General features: G+C 36.9%; 1 protein-coding gene across 1 annotated transcript in view; it reads right to left on the bottom strand.

Moving 5' to 3' along the window:
• LOC126380363 (arrestin homolog) overlaps positions 1-16,941 on the bottom strand; it is a 117,182-nt gene extending 100,241 nt beyond the window's left edge. The window contains exon 1 of the mRNA XM_050029748.1: positions 16,618-16,941. The gene's annotated coding sequence lies outside the window, so the exon portion shown is untranslated. The remainder of the gene's footprint in view (positions 1-16,617) is intronic.
• Between the last annotated feature and the right edge of the window lie 1,740 nt (positions 16,942-18,681).

Below are 18,681 nucleotides of genomic sequence, written 5' to 3'. Positions count from 1 at the left end.
AACAATGTAGATACTTAGGCAGGGTGAATGGATGGACTCAATGACTGCAGTTGCGTTAGTATAATTAGATCACGATGTGCTAAGAAAAGCGATGGACATTAGGGTCAGGCCGCACTACTCGTACTATTTGTCCGTTCGCAACATGGAAAACACATCAACATACCCATTTAGAGTTAAATACTAGGTACTAGTGATCGCTTTTTGTACTTTTGTCTTGTTCTTTGTCATAATTAAAGCACATAATAACGGGTTCTTACCGCGTTTAAATGGGGATATGAGACTCCCGATATTTTATTTCGACACTGTTGCTAGTGCCATGATCACGGGATGACTGATGAAATTGGAGTGGAGTAGGTAGATCCATAATTTTCTCCATTGTTTTTTGTCATTATAATCACCCGAAGGACGTAACATATGATCAAGGCGACCGGATTACTCTAGCCATTTAAAACACTTCAAAACCCCGATACCGGCCCCGCCAACGTGGTCGACGATTTCCCTCATTCAGCGCTTATCGCTATCGATCCATTAGGGATTAATTCTTTCAAATATAATCCACTCAGACGACGACTTGAGCCGAGGTTCGCGCCCAACTTGGCACCTTCAGGACTGTTGTCTTAAATTTTGTACCGGGTGAGAGCCTTCAGCGGTCCCCATATGTCCGGCCAAGTAGTTAATGCTATTTGTGGAAAATCTGCAATAGGTTACGTCAAAAAAATGCCATTGTAATGACTAAGGGCACTCGCCTACGGCGACTTTTAGCAGCGACGCGCCTTTACGAAACGCGCGACAACATCGCGTCTGTATCGATACAAATGCTACTAACGCGCTACAGTGTCGCGTCTGGATCGATACAAACGCCTGAACGTGCCTGACGACATCCGGGGAAGAATGGAGGGAGGGTGGCGTGTGAACCGCGTTACTTCTTCTTCTTCTTCTTATATCGTGTAGATTGACCATTATAGACGGCGATACGGCTCACCGCCTATCACGTTGGTCTAACAGAAAGCTCAGGTGAAGCGTTCGTTGTTTGTTGAAAGTTCATCTTGCGATGGTATAACTATGACTACCCCAACCGGGAACTTAGTCGTGAGATTATATTAGGTATCAAAAGTAGCTGAAAGTCCTCTGATTATTCGGGAATCCGCTTTTAATGGGGTTGCCCATTAGGAAATACGGATTTTACTGTAGATATATGTAATGTAACACGGATATACCCTCAAGGGCTTTCGATATGGAAATCTAATAACCTGATTGCTCAACTGCCCATCAAAATCCAAATATAGCTCGGTAATTATAGATATCATTTCGGAATTCGTTATTAACGTGTGGATGTTGACACGAGTTACGCATTGGGATTGAAGGAGACATGTGGTATAGAAGTTATGAAGGACTGTATAAAAGTCATGAGGATATTTCGTGTCCGTCAGAATTGCCGGTCACTCGTATTTTGTCGGCGTATTTTAGGTTGAAATGGTGCCCAATAGGAGCACGTGAGGAGCTCTGTGGCGCAGCGGTAAACGTGCCCGGTCTGCGATTATTGAAGTTAAGCAACTTTCGCAAAGGCCGGTCATAGGATGGGTGACCACAAAAAAACAAAAAAGTTTTCATCTCGAGCTCCTCCGTGCTTCGGAAGGCACGTTAAGCCGTTGGTCCCGGCTGCATTAGGGGTGGTATTAATAAACTAATCTCAGCTTTGAGACTGCCCTCAAGATCATGTCAATGTGACAGTTCTCATATAAAAACAGAGACTTTAGCATGATCTTGAGGGCAGTCTCAGCTGAGATTAGTTTATTAATACCAACCTAGCAGTCGTTAATAACCACCAATCCGCACTGCGCCCGCGTGGTGGTTTAAGGCCCGATCTCTCTATCCATACATAGGGAAGGCCCGTGCCCCAGCAGTGGGGACGTTAATGGGCTGGTGATGGTGCCCAATGATTGCTGCCCATTTAGTGTCGCCTAGTGCTTATCACTAGAAATTTGCTTCCAAACTAATATGATTTTTAAATCTAATATCAAAATTGCCGAAATTGAATTTCCGATTTCGTGACTTACAAATTAATACAAAATAACCTGTCCTCTCTAGTCTTTCACAGTGAGGTCGTGTACTGAACAGGATTTGAACCCGGGACATCCGGATATCGTAGGCCGTTGCATGTCGAACCAAGGGCCGTCATCACTCAGGCAGCGGTACAACGGACCCACAACACATCAAATGGCCTCACTTTGCACAAGGGTCCAAGCATGGGTTAAATTAGCCCATAAATCAATCATCCTCTGTATGGTGAAATATTTGATTATATACATATATAACATAAATAGCCTATATACGTCCCACTGCTGGGCACATGCATCCCCTCAATCAACTGGAGGGGGTATGAAGCATACTCCATAATAATAATAATAAAAAAGTTTATTTAGGTAAAATCTACGACACACATATACACGCGGATTGGTGGTGGTTTTTGATTATTCGTGCACCTTTTTTTTGACGTGACTTACTGTAAATTTGCCGCAGATGGCATTACTTGGCCGGACAAATGGGGAGCGCTGAAGGCTCTCACCCGGTACAACGTTTAAGACAACAGGCCTGAGGGTGCCCAGTTGGGCGCGAACCTCGGCTCAGGGCGTCGTCTGAGAAGAAAAATATTTTAAAAGAATTAATAGACCCTAGGTCGATAGCGATAAGCGCTGTTTGAGGGAAATCGTCGACCACGCCCGCGGGATCGGTATCGGGGTCCTGAAGTGTTCGGTGTCGCGAGCTGATTGGCCGCCTCTATGGCTAAAGTAATCGGGTCGTCAGGATCGTATATTACGTCCTTACTCGTGCACCAACTTGCTTGACAACCTAGTGAAATGAAATACTTTTTACGAAACGTCAAAACGAAAGTTTTTCTTTGGAGTTTGTATGGAAATACTGTCCTGTGACGTCATCAACAAAAGCGGTCAAACGTCGTACTCATTGTTACTTTATTCTTAAATAAAATTCGATAATTATTTATGTTTATGTTAATTAGTCTAAAAGTAAAATGAGACTGATTTTTGATCATCTTAGACTGGCTTCTATTTTTAGATTAGCATTTTATAATTTATTTTTAACCCAGTCAAATACCCAATTGGATTACAATATAATAACTACGAATGAAATAGTTGAAAATCAGAAAATATATCGGCATGTTGTGAAAAATATGTGGTTATTATTTTTTCCGTGGTCGCCCAGTTGGTAGAACGTTTGACTCTCACTGTAAAGTCGCAGGTTCGAATCCAGCGCGGGCCTAAATCTATGATTTTCAAAATCATTTTTCGAATTCATATTTGGATCACAAATGATTATCACGTGCGTAGCGGTGAAGGAAACCCACATTCCCGAGGAATGCGTTTCGGAGGTATGTGATATAACCTGTATTGGGCTGTATTGAATTTTCCCTTCGCGGATAGGAAGGTCAGACAGGCAGTCGTTTCTGCGAAAAACCGGATCTGTCAAATCTTCAGTTTAGGTAAGCGGACCCTTGAAAAAAACGGAATAATGCTAGGAAGATGGTATTACTTTTTTTTTGTTTTTTTATTACTGATCCATGATTTCTACTGGGATAATAGAATTTAACTCGGTTGTTGGATTTTGATTTGACATTTATAATTAACACAACTGCCTAAAGAATATTAATTATATTATATTGTATTTAACTGTATTCAGTGGTGTAAATTATCAATGTGAAATCAAAATCTTTTGAATATTATTAAATCGGCGGCCGAATTTCGACTTACTCCGTGCTCTAGTGTATCCGGAGGTCCCAGGTTCGAATCCCGGTGGGTCGATTTCTACACCTAGAGATTTCTTTATACGACGTAAAAGATGAGTTAAATAAAGTAGGTATTTTTTTTTATATTGGATCGTGCAAACAAAAACTGTTTTATAATTAATATTGGTAATTGTGATGATAAATAAATCTCTCTTGTTTGTTTTAATGAATGATTTTTCTGCTCCATTTGCGAATGTAAATGAAGTTCATTTGATATGCGCCAGCGGACGACGTATATGGAAATCATTTTATAAACAGAATTTAACATAACAAGCTGATTTAATTATTTACAAACTAGTAGCAAACTAGTAAAATTCAGTCGTATTTCAGAAGCCCACGGTTCTTTTTACGAAACCTTGAAGAAAACCTATTACTTACAATATTTGAAAGACAATAAGTAGATTTTGTTTTAGTTTTTTTTTTATTCTAAATATATCAAAATTCAAATTAAAAAAAAAACCACACGTTCCACGTTTTATGTTTAACCACAATCTCATCAGATGGTAAGTGATGGATTTTTTTACGTACTTATTGTAGATTTTCAAAAGGCAACTACTTGGCCTGACAAATAGGGAAGTGATGATGTGAATTCATATCTCTGTGTCTCTTTTATGCCACATCGTCACTAACAGACACAAATACACTGACACACAGGCACACACAGACACGGACACACAGAGACACATACACTACAGATAAAGATATGACATGTATGGCAGAGAGAGTTACAACACTACATAAGGGTTCGAATCCCGGTAGGGACATATCACAAAGATCTTTGTGATTCCTAGTTTCGTTAGGACATTACAGGCTGATCACCAGATTGTCAGAAAGTAAGATGATCCGTGCTTCGAAAGGCAAGTTAAGCCGTTGATCTCAGTTAGTACTTACTGATGTAAGTGAGTAATCGTTACATGAGCGATGACAGGGGCCTTTGGTGGCTCAGTAGTAACCCTGACACCAGGGTTGATGAGGTTGGTAATTCGCCTTACAACCCACACGATAGAAGAAGATAAGGCAACGTGCTATCATTTTTGTAATGAGCAGTACTAATTCCGGGAATCTTCATCCAGAATTGCTCTTGCAGATTTAAAATCAATTAATTATACTCAAAGCGTTCCAAGAAGGAATACATAACAACTTCTTCCTGTTCGCTCACTACTCAATAGCCATTTATTATGAAGTTAAAATTCCACGAAACCTTCCGAAGAGTGTTTTGATAATAACAAAATCTGTATCTTTAGCCTCAATGATGGACAGGCTTCAAACTTCACTCCATCGAAAGCAAAATGTTTACCAAATGTTCAAAATAAGCTGTTGTTGTAGACATGACAGGTTTATTATAACTTGTAATTAATTATACACATACAGAGACACCAAGGTTGGTGGTAGGGCTGGCAGAGGAAAATCTAGAAGGACGTACATTGACCAAATTGGAGATGTTCTTAGAAAAGGTTCAGAACTACTCTGAACTGGCGTGCGTGTATAAAACTATTGATGAATGTGGAGGAAGCAAGAAAAGTATGTCAGGATCGAAGCAAATGGTATTCTACAGTCTCTGCTTACCCCGGTGGGAAATAGGCGTGAGTTTATGTATGTATGTAATTAATTATAATTAGTACTAAGTACGTACTTAAGGCTTATTTTCCCAATTACAAATATCTGACACAATAACACTGTAAAAATGTCTTATCAAAAACATAACGACTTCCTAAAGCTAATTCAAATTGCAAAAAGTATTACAAAAAAGTCATATTAATTTTGTAAAAGCGGGAACTGAAATCAAGAGGCCCTTCGTAACTTTTCCGTGTACTCGTTTATACCGGAAATTCTCTTATCTAGTTCCTGGATTCAGAGAGTAGAAAGTTTAAGGCCAGTAAAACAAATAATTTTAAAGTTGAACTTTCTAGGAAACTCGAATACCCAATTTATTCCTAATGGTTATTCAAGTATTCAAAAAATAGAACTCGGATACTCAAACACGAGTTCGCTAATGAAAAATAAAACATTATATACTTATTATTATGTAGATAGTACTCAAGTTGCTTGGAATACTCGTGTTTGGTTAGGTGTCGGATACTCAAGTTAGAATACTAATCCAAGTACGACTCAAGTACTTACTCGATTTAATTTTTTATGAGAACTAAAATACTCGAATACCAAAAATAGTCGACTCGGCACATTACTGATCACTTTGCGAGTTGAAGTAATAAGTTCAAAATATGATATTTTTTATCATATATCATAATCAATGTTTCGTGACTGTAAAACACTTGTGAAAGTTACGCTGTAATTTAAACGAAAACATAAGAAACAATGTTGGTTGTTTGTTTCCGCACCACCCAAATCCTCTGGTAGTTGCGGCTTCCTAATTTATCCCGCTTAGGGACGGTACGATCCGAAGGACGTAATATACAATCCCGACGACCCGATTAATCTAGCCAAAGAGGCGGCCAATCAACTCGCGACAACAAACACTTCAGAACCCCGATACCGACCCCACCGGCGTGGTCGACGATTGCCCTCATTCAGCGCTTATCGCTATCGACCCGCTAGGGTTGATTAATTCTTTCAAATTTTATCCTCTCAGACGACGTCCTGAGTTCGCGCCCAACTGGACACCTTCAGGCCTGTTGTCTTAAATTATGTTCCTGGTGAGAGCCATCAGCACTCGAAACAATAAGCGGCGATGAAGCGAACGAAACTATCTAGACACGCGGTAGCGTGTGAAGCCAAGTTCAAGTAATACAACTGGCGAGTAGCACCGTGTGTAATATTACACGAACCATTTGGAGCCACTTTTGACCCCTCATGTTTTTAAAAGAAATAGTTTTGTTCGCTTCATTGATTTGATTTAGTTTTAACTTAATTTAATTTTACCATTGTATTTTGTTGATTTTGGAATTTTAATTTTTGAATTGTAATTTTAATTTAATTTAATTTAATTTCTAATGTAAATATGGGTTACATGCCTGAAATAAAATGATTTTATTTATTATTATTTATTGCTTCTCGCTTATAGTCTGGAACACATACTCAAAGCCAACATTTATTGGTCGTGTTTGTTATCACATTCCTTTGTTCCATCAAATTGGGATAGTGCCTCCAGTAAAACTCACATTATACTTACGTAGTTTCAATAGAACAAAAGGGTTTGTGCTATAAACATAGTTTTACACTGTTTGTCCCTTTTGTCTGTTGCGTTTTGATGGATGTCGTTAAAGTTTGAAGCTTTTCACACATATTCAATATTTCGTCAGTAATTTATTTATGATTTCGTTTATGATTGTAATTTATATGAAAGTTTTACAACACGCCAGCATTCATTGATCAAACAGCACTCGTTTATCTTTCGATATAAGTACTTTGTAGTTTTTAAGTAAGTTTGTAATCTTCAAAAAAAGAAGCTAACGATATTTTTGTAGGTTATGTGTTTAATATTTTAAAAATATTTATTATATACTTAATGAAAAAATATACTTAATGTTTAATAAAAATTCGAATATTATGTTTCGAGATTCAAGATTTGGGAGGCATATCCATGTTCAGACAAATCTCACGATTACTGGTAATAACCGACAAAGGATGTAGAAAAGACACGATATATAATAAATGCTGGAGGTTCATCATAAAAGACTTTGTATCAAAAGAGGCTGCAAATTGTCTTCCGATTGTGGCTCTTGTTTTTAGGTATTAGACATTATTTACGCCCGTCAGTTTATGTACTTATTTAGCCGAGGTGATCCAGTTGGAAGAACGATCGAGTGTCACTGTGAGCTTCGAACGCACGGAATAGAAGAAAGTGGTTGTAAAGGCCCTTACGCACATTTTGTATGAGAACCGCTGTCGCCGGTTCAACTCCATTCTCTTTTACTACTCCAGCAAACAGATAACTACGATAGCTCTACTGCTTCCCATATTACATTCCTTCCTTATAGGTTATAAAGCACAAGACGATCTTTTAATATACTATATCGCGGAGCTGCGTGAGACGTAAAGTTTGAGGATGAGTGGAGTGCAAATAGACTTTGCACTTGGTGATACTTATATGGCGCGCATTTCGCGCTCACTTGGCCCTTCCAACCTATTTCGTCTATTCCATGTTCGAATACATCACAAGCCTAAACCATCAGCTAGCGTTATTCCGTTTTCGACAGGGACCGCTTACCTACCGCTGAAGAATTGCCAGGTCCAGTCTTTTACAAAAGCGACCACCAATTTTTGAAATTGCTTTCGAATTCACGTTTTGATCATTCAAAAATTCAAAACATACCTAACGGTACGAAGATGCATTGATGTTCTTATTTACATATATAAACATAAACAGCCTACATACGTCCCACTTTTGGGCACAAACCTCCCCTTACTCAACTGGAGGGGGCATGGAGCATACTCCACTACGCTGCTCCACTGCTGGTTGGTAGAGCTGTTTTTGACCGGCTAATAGAAGGAAACAATAGGTTAACTTGCCCTCCGAAGCACTTACGATTTATTGTCTTACGATTTCGAACAATTAGGTGATCCAAGCCTAAAGTCCTTACCAAACAAAGGACAGTCTCACAAAGTGATTTCGACACTGTCCATCGGGAATCGACCCTGGACCTCCAGATCGTGAGCCTAACGCTCTAACCACTAGACCACGGTAGCTGTTAGACCACGGATGTACTTATTTATCGGATTTAAAAAGTCGATTTCAGTTACCAATGAAACTGTTAGTCACATCGTAACGAATACTGAGAGGGATATATTAAAAGATCGTCTTGTGCTTTATAACCTATAAGGAAGGAATGGAATATGGGGAGCAGCAGAGCTATCGTATTGTGTGTATATTTTAATGTTGTAAATGTATATGTGTGTCGTAGATTATACCTAAATAAACTTTTTTATTATTATTATTATTGTATGTCTTTTTCATATCTCGGGCCTATGGAGGCCCGGACTTTTGGAAGGCGTGCGTGGGGCCGAAGCCAACACGGTCTGCTATACAATAATTGGAATACGACAAATACTTTTTCAGAATTAGGAGCTCCTTGCTAAAACAGGGTGTTAGTGACATCGTAACGAAAATTATGAGGCATGAATATTCTGAGTTGACATCAAGTGGAATTTTCCGTCGCAAACGTATAAAACGGAAAATAATTAAAAAAAAAAACACAAAAGTTTTCATGAATTTTCCAACAGGAAAATCCACTTGACATCAACTCAGAATCAGGGTCTGAATTATCCCTCTCAGTATTCGTTACGATGTGACTAACAGTTTCATGGAAATTATTGTTTGCGTTTGTTCGTATACCTCTCCTAGCGGAAGGGATTTTACGCCATTCCTGGAATAATTCCTATTCCCTTAAACCTTGAAAAGTCCCAGGGTAATTGTTATGTTACATACCGAATGGTAAGGCAATCCATCCCTTATGATTTAAATGTTTAATGCTAAAATGGAACGGTTATTAAATAGTTAATATTGGCCTCCGTGGTCCAGTGGTTGAGCGTTGTGCTCACGATTCGGAGGTCCAGGGTTTAAAACCCGGTGGGGACAAATCACAAAAATCACTTTGTAATCCCTAGTTTGGTTAAGACGTTACAGGCTGATCACCTGATTATCCGAAAGTAAGATGATACGTGCTTTGGAAGACACGTTAAGCCGTCGGTCCCGGTTATTACGAGTACTGATGTAAGTACGTAGTCGTTACATGAGTCATGTCAGAGGCCTATGGCGGCTCAATAATAACCCTAACACCAGGGTAGATGGGGTTGGTAATCCACCTCACAACCCACACGATAGAAGAAGAAGAAGAATATTAAATGTTATTAGATTAAGTACCTTAATGAAATATCCGTTGTGGTCGAATTTAATCTTCGTCATAATTTGGCTTGAGATCTAATTCAATATCTGTTAATTATATCGATGGTAGAAATGCCAAAGGCTTTCATGAACAATTCCTAAAATTGGTTTAAGCCCGTGCGAGACTCGAAATTCAAGCGTTCTTCGAAATGGCTACAACGCCTACTCACTGTACATAGTAAATATACATAACTCTCTCTCTGTCTTTCCTTGGCATTTATATATTTCTCTTTCACTTCGCTCTATCGGACGTGTCGTAAGTATAATTCATAATTCATTTATTCGCCTTAAAAATGATAGGTAAAGTTTTCAGATGGTCAGCATTTTTAGTTATGAAAATTATAACATGCAAATAATAATGACAAGAGTATATTAAATTATTAAACTAAAATAAAACAATTATTCTTTCCAAATCAAAAAGTTATTCATTACAAAACAATACAGAAAAACAATGTCATAAAATAAAATCGATAAAATAATAAAATAATTGACCGGCATTATCGATATCAACCGATCTTAGTTCGGTCTTATTCGTCATTCGGTAATAAATAATTATTATTATATTTATAACATTAAGAAAGCCTACTCCTTTTAAAGCAGCTCACGATATCCCAATTGGGGTAGTCAGAGGTACATCCATCGCAAAATTAACTAAGTATACACCTCGCCGAGCTTTCTGTTAGACCAACGTGATAGGCGGTGAGCCGTATCGCCGTCTATAATGGTCGAGCCAACTGTGTTAGTGAAAAGTGCTCTTAATATAAACAATGTAACAATCTTTAGTAACAATAGCCCTAAAAATATATTGAGGATCGAGGGATAACGAAAGCTAATTAATTGTTTAAAATAGTATCTATTCAGGCGTATACGGGAAGGGTACAAAGGAATTGAAAATTCAACTACCCATTATTATGTAGATTGGGATGAATTCTTGGGCAATTGATTTACTTAACTAAATCCTCGTTGTTTAGTTGTTCAAATTCAAATTCAAAAAGATTTTTTTCAGTAGGTAGCATAGTTACACTTTGAATCTTAATTTTTAGGGTTCCGAACCTTAAAAGGTAAAAGGAAACCCTCATAGGATCACTTTCTTGTCCGTCCGTCTGTACGTCTGTCTGTCAAAACTTTTTCTTTTTTTTTTCGTGGAGGTATCAAGTTGAAACATGTAATACTTATGTCTGCGGTCTCTTGAAGCTGTATACAAATCCAGGTTTTTAATCAACGCAATCACTACGCTTAAAAGGAGACTCCAATCACCTTTATTGCTGTAAATTGTTTCTAAGTAATAAAGTATTTTAGTATTTTAAAAATTTTGTTTGTACGCAATCGATAGATCAATATTCTTAGCCTTATTTTCATGCATTTCGCGATTACGAACTAGTTACCGACCTAGTTCCGCACTTATCCAATAGATGGCATTAGTGGGTACTATTCCACTAAAAAAAACGGTGACGATTGCACGACCTTTTTTATTTTTACATTACGAACGTCTCATCCGCCTAAAACTAAGAAGCTGCAAGAAAAACCTCGGCAAAGCACCCTAGACATTCTTCAAAAAAAATAAATATAAAATATTGTTATACAATTTAGTAATTTGGCTGCCTACTATCAGTTCCCAGACAGTTAATCCCATACATTCATATCTTCTAAATAATCACAAACTTTATAATAAACTTTTATACAAAATTTCTGATTAATTACTGTCCTTTAACTGTTCAAAGGTAAATTTTGAATATCAATGGGAAATTTATTGTCTTCCGTCGCCGAAGTGGATAATGACATTTTAAGTAAACCTTCAATAAGACAACAAGGGGTAGACAGAAGTGTATAATAAGCACCCATTCCTAGCCAGAGAAAAAAAAAGTCTATACGTTAATTCCCATGAAAAAGGGCTATTCCTATTAACCGGGCACAAATCCTATGCACCAATTCGTGTAATATCAATTACTGAAATATCTATGATCCAAACATGAATTCTTTAATGAAAAACTTATTCTAAGGAAAATACCCAAACTGCCAAAACAAGCAATTAAATCAAAATTAGTAAAAGCACAGCTTGAATTAAAATAATGTCATCGTAAAGTGTGTACGTGTATAATCAAACATTGCTAAAGCGTACTCGCCAACAAACTGGTGTCAGTTTGGCGAGAGAATGTTATGTGCAAAAATGAATAATTTATCATCATCATCAATTTAAGAGCCACGCTCTTGTCGGTGAAGCATTTTCCATGCTACTTTTTTAGGAAAAAATAGGGCAGTGGTTTCCCTCTTGCCTTCCGCCCCGCAGTACTCTGTCTGACGCAAGTGGGATGGCGCCCAGAGTAGTCTATTACAAAGCCATACTAGAACTCCTGTCCTCCGCCTCTGAATAGTACTGACAGTTACTGCTGCCCTCTGTCAGATTCCAGGTAATAATTTATGGCTCAAATAAATTTAAAAAAAGGATTCAATGGTTTAGACACCAAGCCAGGAATCGAGCCTGTGACACTACGATTTACGTCACAAATTCTCCGGCCGGGTTATCACGGATTGTCTAAAAATAAGGGTGTATTTTATTAATAGGAAGCGATCAACAAACTTTAAATAAACTATTTTCGCCTGACCAAAACTAGTTATTAGGGTAGCTACATTTCGAAATTGCAAATATGCCAGAGATTTCAAAAAGGTTCGAACATTTCAGTCGCAAAATGAAACAATAAAACCCACGCGCAGCCCAAGTTTTACAAGAATAACGTCCGTATGGAAATTCTTCATTCGGAATTTTACCTCACATACCATTGATATACAGGGTGTTAGTAACATCGTAACGAAAAATTTGAGGGGGGATCGGACCATAATTCTGAGTTGATACTAAGTAGAATTTCCAAAAACTATAGAACTAAAAATAATTTAAAAAAATACTAAAATCTTCATTAATTTTCCGACAGGAAATTCCACTTGATATCAACTCAGAATCATGGTCTGAATCATCCCCCTCAGTATTCGTTACGGTGTCACTAACACCCATATCTACTTATATATGCTAACTGTATGTACTTGCACGAGGTGTAAGTGATATCGTATCGAATACTGAGAGGGATGATTCAGATCATTATTCTGAGTTAATATCACTTGATATCAACTCAGAATCATGGTCTGAATCATAACCCTCAGTATTCGTTACGATGTCACTAAGACCCTGTATAATAAGTATGTTACTCGTATTATTTTAAGATGCCTGCTGCTATTGGCTTAATAAGTCACAGGAGATCCTGCGGAAAAACGTGACAGATACATAGCCACTGTTACCATAATCTGATAAGAAATATGACCTCCAATCATACTGAACTAGTAGTTCTGTCTAACAGTATCCACCCGTTTGAGTTCCAAATCGAAAGCAGCTTACCGACCAAAGTAATTTTCGTTCAGATATAATCCCTTCACTAGACCCCTCCCGGGGGGCGTCCATAGGCGTCCATATATGGTGGAACATAGTAAGAAGGTACATGTATTGTGACGCCCTGCTAGGGCAAGGCAATATAAAAGAGGTGACAGTAGGTACCTTATTATAATTATATTATAAGATATTGGTGCTAATTCCTGCAGACGCCATCTAATTTTATTTTAAGTTATACCTGTCATTGTCTTATCCGCTGAAAAAGAAAGGGACGGGTAATCGACAGGCATAAAATTTATGGAACACACGTCAATTTTAAGCAGAAATCTAAAACAACCGTCGAAACATTTTACATCAGCCAACAGAATTAAGTAGACACGCGCGTCAAACGGATTGCATACCAGCGAGATGCCTATTTTATTCGCCCGGGTTATTCATTCCTTTTAAAATTAAAGAAAGAAAGAAAGAAAGAAAGAAACATTTATTACTTCCGGACACCACAGACACAGACAGACAGGTACATTACATTTAACACAGGACAGAAACCACACGGAAATCAATAAGTACACAGACAAAAAAAATATATAAAATAAAAAAAATACCAAAACAAAAAGAAAAACAAACCAAATTCATAAAACAATAATAATAAAACAAAGTATCTAAATGCAACGCACTGACGGCCCGATCATCAACTAACCCCGATTATTAACTTGTTGACAATCATCCGTCCCTTTCCTTTTCGGCGGATAAGAAAATGACGGGTATAACTTAAAAAGAAAATTAGGAGGTGTCTGCAGTAATCAGGGCCATTATCTAATTAAATATTATAAAATTAAGTAATAAGGTACAAAATTGTAATTTATTTGCATTGCGCACTTACTTTTATATGCGCAAATGTCAAATCGCAACATTGCTTTCTTAGATGAATTGCTTCGATGTGGCCATTTTAACCCCCCTGTATCTCAGTGACCCAGTGGAAGTAGGCCGTGAATAACACGAACATTAATGGAAACACCATCGTTTAGTCCACGAATGTTGTGAAAGATAAAAACAAGGTAAGAGGAGGTCCGGTTTCCAGCTCCTATTGTATGATTAGGTGTTGGGTCGTGTACAGTCATGAGCAAAATCATGTACCCACTTTAGAACCCTGTCGCACTATCATATTTGACATTTAGTATTACATTTAGTAAAGTTAATGTGACATGGTTTCAAAGTGTATAATTATTAGTACTCGTGACCGGACTAGGTTAAAGATGTATTATGGAAATTCTGATTACTAAATAAAGACACATCTAAAATTAACGAAAAACATTTTCTTTTTTCTATTTAACTTATTTAAGAATTTTAAACAAGAAAAACGTAATAATAAGTCCGACATCTTGTCACGTTTTTCCATGACGTCACAGCGTGCTTTTTGAAATAAATTCTTTAGTCATTTCGTGTTTTGACGTTTAGTAAAAAGTAACTAATTTGACTAATTGGAAACTAGCCTATTTTCGATGTTCAGTAAATAAAAACCTAAATATAAACACAAATTCACGCCTATAACTACTAAGTGGGTGGGCGAAGCCACAAGTAATCAGATATCAGCATTATATAGAGAAAAATATATAGAAATCAAGCGTCTTATGAATGTGGATGAAGCAACAGTAATATTGTGTCCCTGATGGGAATTGAGCATGAGTTTATATATGTTTGTATAGAATTCATGTTTTATTTTTGCATCTGTTAGACACACATGATCAATTACCTAGGGATTCCTCAGAGGCGAGTAATAAAATAAAAAAAAATTCAAGTCATAAAATAAAAATAAATAATATTATAAAATAAGCTGTTGAATTTGTACCTACCCACCGCAATAAAATTTTAGCTAAGAAATATAAGTAAATATTTTTCTATTTTTTTATATCTCATGAAAAAACGATATTACTCACTCTATTCCTCTAAGTCATAAATGTTATCTACTAGGTAAGCAATAAACATTACCCATGATAAACCTTTTAAAAATTCTCTACGTTTTACGTCGTAAGCGTTTGCGTGACTTTTTTATCCATAAAATACATTTAATTTCATTACAAAAGGTACTTTTATAAAGGATAAATCCACTTTCAGTCTCATAAAAGATTATTTGTGTCATTTTTCAAACGAATGGCTTTCATTTAAGGAAAGACTTATCCGTAATCTGTTCTTTACAAAAAATACCTGTGCCTAGATAATATGACGTCGTATACCTACGTTCTTATATTGAGCAGAAAAAAAAATGAATAGGCTAGCTTCCAACTAGTCACATCAGTTACAAGAAATTATTAAAGGAATTGTATGAAAAACTACACTGTGACGTCATAGAAAAACGTGATAAAATGTCGGACTTATTGCGTTTTTCTTGATTAAAATTCTTAAATAAGATAAAGAATAAATGTTTTTCGTTAGTTTTAAATACATCTGTATTTAGTAATCAGAATTTCATAATTTATGTTTAGGTACATAATTAGGTACATGACCCAATGATAAAATAACAAATAGAGTTATAAGCCAGTGTTGTGGGTGAAATAAAATGTAATAACGAAAATTAAGATAGGGATGCTTAGATGGATCGGACAAAATGAAAGTAGAATTACGAAAAAGATTTATGATGGTGGTAGAGTTGGAAGAGGAAAGCCAAGGCGTTCATCATGATCAGATCCAGGGATGTTTTTAAAGAAAGACCAGGTCTGTACCGGCAAGCATGCATAAAGTCTTTGATGAGAAGAAGGGAAAGTTGTGTGTCAGGATCTTATATAATAGGTGGAATTCCGTGGCGTTTGCCTACCCCAACAGGAAATAGGAGTGATTTTATGAATATGAATATTATGCGCACTGCTAGGGAGTGGAATTCTTTGCCGTCTTCTGTATTGCCGAATGCATATAGCCCGGGTGTTTTTAAGGCCAGAGTGAACAGGCACCTTCTGGGCGAGCTCGCTCCATCTTAAACATCGTCAATGCTTCGGGCAAGTCTGGGGCCAAGAGCGGGCCCATCAAAGGTAAAAAAAATATATGTATAGGGGTAAAAATTAGATCCTATATATAAAAGCTGCCAGAAAGAAATTGCTACGTTTGTCGCAAGACTGCATTTGGTAGGTACTATTTATTTTCATGATGTAGTAGGGTATGCATACCTCGGAATATATACTCGAAAAGTGACAGTAAGTATCTTTAATAAAAAATCAAGTTGATATACTCGGAAATAGCCTGTTTTACCAATAAGTAGCCGAGTTTAAAAAAAATGCCCAACTGGGCACCCTCAAGCCTGTTATTTTATTTTTTTTTACCGCGTGAGAGCGCTCAGCGTTCCCCATTTGTCAAGTAGTTAATGCCATCTGCGGCAAATCTATAATAAGTCACGTCAAAAAAGAAATCAAAAATGCCAAAATTGCCTTATGGGAATAAGAAAATCATGTAACTACGTTCTGTATCATTTTTATTCATCAAAAATTCAAAATCTGAAATTTCATAAATAAATAAATCAAAAATTTATTTTTGTAGTAAGTAGGGTAATATTTTTACGTTTATAGATAAGAAGTAAATATTTATATTATAAAGTTAACACTATTAGCTTACCTTTTCAATTTAAAAGTCGAAATCTTGCTCGCGGTATCAATACAGAAACAACGGAAATTGTCCCACAGATTAACCACTAAAACTTACATTATATTTTAAACAATTCACAAACAACAAACGGCAAAAGTATCACAAATTCGTAATTGAAAAAAAAAATATTGTTATAGAAACGCAAACTTTTTAAGACCACCTTTAAATCGAAACAACTGTATTCAAAGTATTTGTAAATATTTATGTCACTTGTCAAACGAAACGCGCATATTTTTTTTAAATTTATTAGCGAATCACAAGCAAACGACACGAGCAGCGTGTATCCCGCGCGCGTTTCCGAACGCGACTGAACTGAATATTCTCCTGAAACTTTTGTGCCGACGAACTGTGCAACAAGTACTTATAACTATGTATGTGTCGAGTATACTCGAACAATGGTGCCGATCCCAGTAAACACCATCTAATTTTATTTTAAGTTATAACTGTCATTGGGGCTAATTCCTGCAGGCGTCATCTAATTTTATTTTAAATTTTACCTGTCATTTTCTTATACGTTGAAAAGCAAAGGGACAGGTAATCGATATATATGCGTAAAATTTATGGAATACACGTCAATTTCAGGCACAAAATCTCAACCAAAAATGTTACATTGATCAATAACCCGACGGAATTAAGTTGACAGCACGTCAAACGGGTTGCATATGAGCGACTGTTTTAGTCGCCTGGGTTATTCATTCATTTTAAAATTAACAGTTGTTAATCAACCGTTCCTTTCCTTTTCGGCGGAGAAGAAAATGACAGGTATAACTTAAATAAAATTAGGAGGTGTCTCTAGGAATCGAGGCCAATGTAAAAACAGCTTAATATCGCTTGCAATTCGTTACATTAAACAAGAGGATTAAAAAGTTAATGAATAAATGATGAGACAAACAAATGCTTGCTTTTCAATTGCTGAAATGAAACGTTACAGTTTATCATTCATTATGCGGACGGAAAGTATTTGGAACTTTCCATTGATTACTATTTATATTCTTGGAATTTAAGTGTGTAGGTAGGTATTTAATTTGTTAAGGATAATATATTTGAAAGAAAGGCTGGGTTAAGGATTCTCTAAACCGGCGAGCAGGGAAAATGTTTTGAAAGAAACATAATTTATTATTTCGGGACGCCACAGACTTAGACAGACAGGTACACGTACACATGACAGAATCCACGCGGAAAATAAAAATAAAACCTAAGATCAAAAATTACAACAAAAACAAAATTATGATAAAAAAAATATATTACCTACTTACCTAACATTGATGAGAGTGGAAAAGCGAAAGTGGTACGACAGGTCAGGATGGAACCTACCCTGGTGTGTGTGTTTTTTTTAATAATATTTTTTGTACATTTCTAGAACATTTTTTTTTGACGTGACTTATTGTAGATTTGCCGCAGATGGCATTAACTACTTGGCCGGAAAAATGGGGAGCGTTGAAGGCTCTCATCCGATACAACATTTAAGACAACAGGCCTGAGGGTGCCCAGTTGGGCGCGAACCTCGGGTCAGGGCGTCGTCTGAGAGGAAAACTATTAGAAAGAATTAATCGATCCTAGTGGGTCGATAGCGATAAGCGCTGATTGAGGGAAGTCGTCGACCACGCCGGCGGGGCCGGTATCGGGAATTTCTAGAACAGTAACGTAGGCACTTATATTGGAAACCGTAATAGGCCTGTTTGGAGAATAAGCGACTGAAATCGTAGTGTCACGGTTTCGAATCTCGACTCGGGTTCTAAACCACAGAATTCAAATTTAATATGAGTTTGAATTCATGTTTGGAGCATAGAAAATGTATATCACGTTCCCAGGATTTGTGCCCGGTCAATGGCACTAGGCTCGCCCCCTATTACATGGGACTTAAACACGGCTAGCGAGGGAGTTTATACTATAAAAAAAATGTGTATAATTGGGTCGTGTACTAGGTCCAAGATAAATTATGAAATACTTATTACTAAATAAAGACAGATCTAAAACTAACGAAAAACATTTTCTTTCATCTATTTAACTTATTTATGAATTTTAATCAATAAA

The sequence above is a fragment of the Pectinophora gossypiella genome, chromosome 3 (assembly GCF_024362695.1).
Source record: "Pectinophora gossypiella chromosome 3, ilPecGoss1.1, whole genome shotgun sequence".
In the NCBI taxonomy this organism is placed as follows: domain Eukaryota; kingdom Metazoa; phylum Arthropoda; class Insecta; order Lepidoptera; family Gelechiidae; genus Pectinophora; species Pectinophora gossypiella.
The sequence above is the reverse complement of the archived record's forward strand: the minus strand, read 5'-3'. Positions and strand labels throughout refer to the sequence as shown.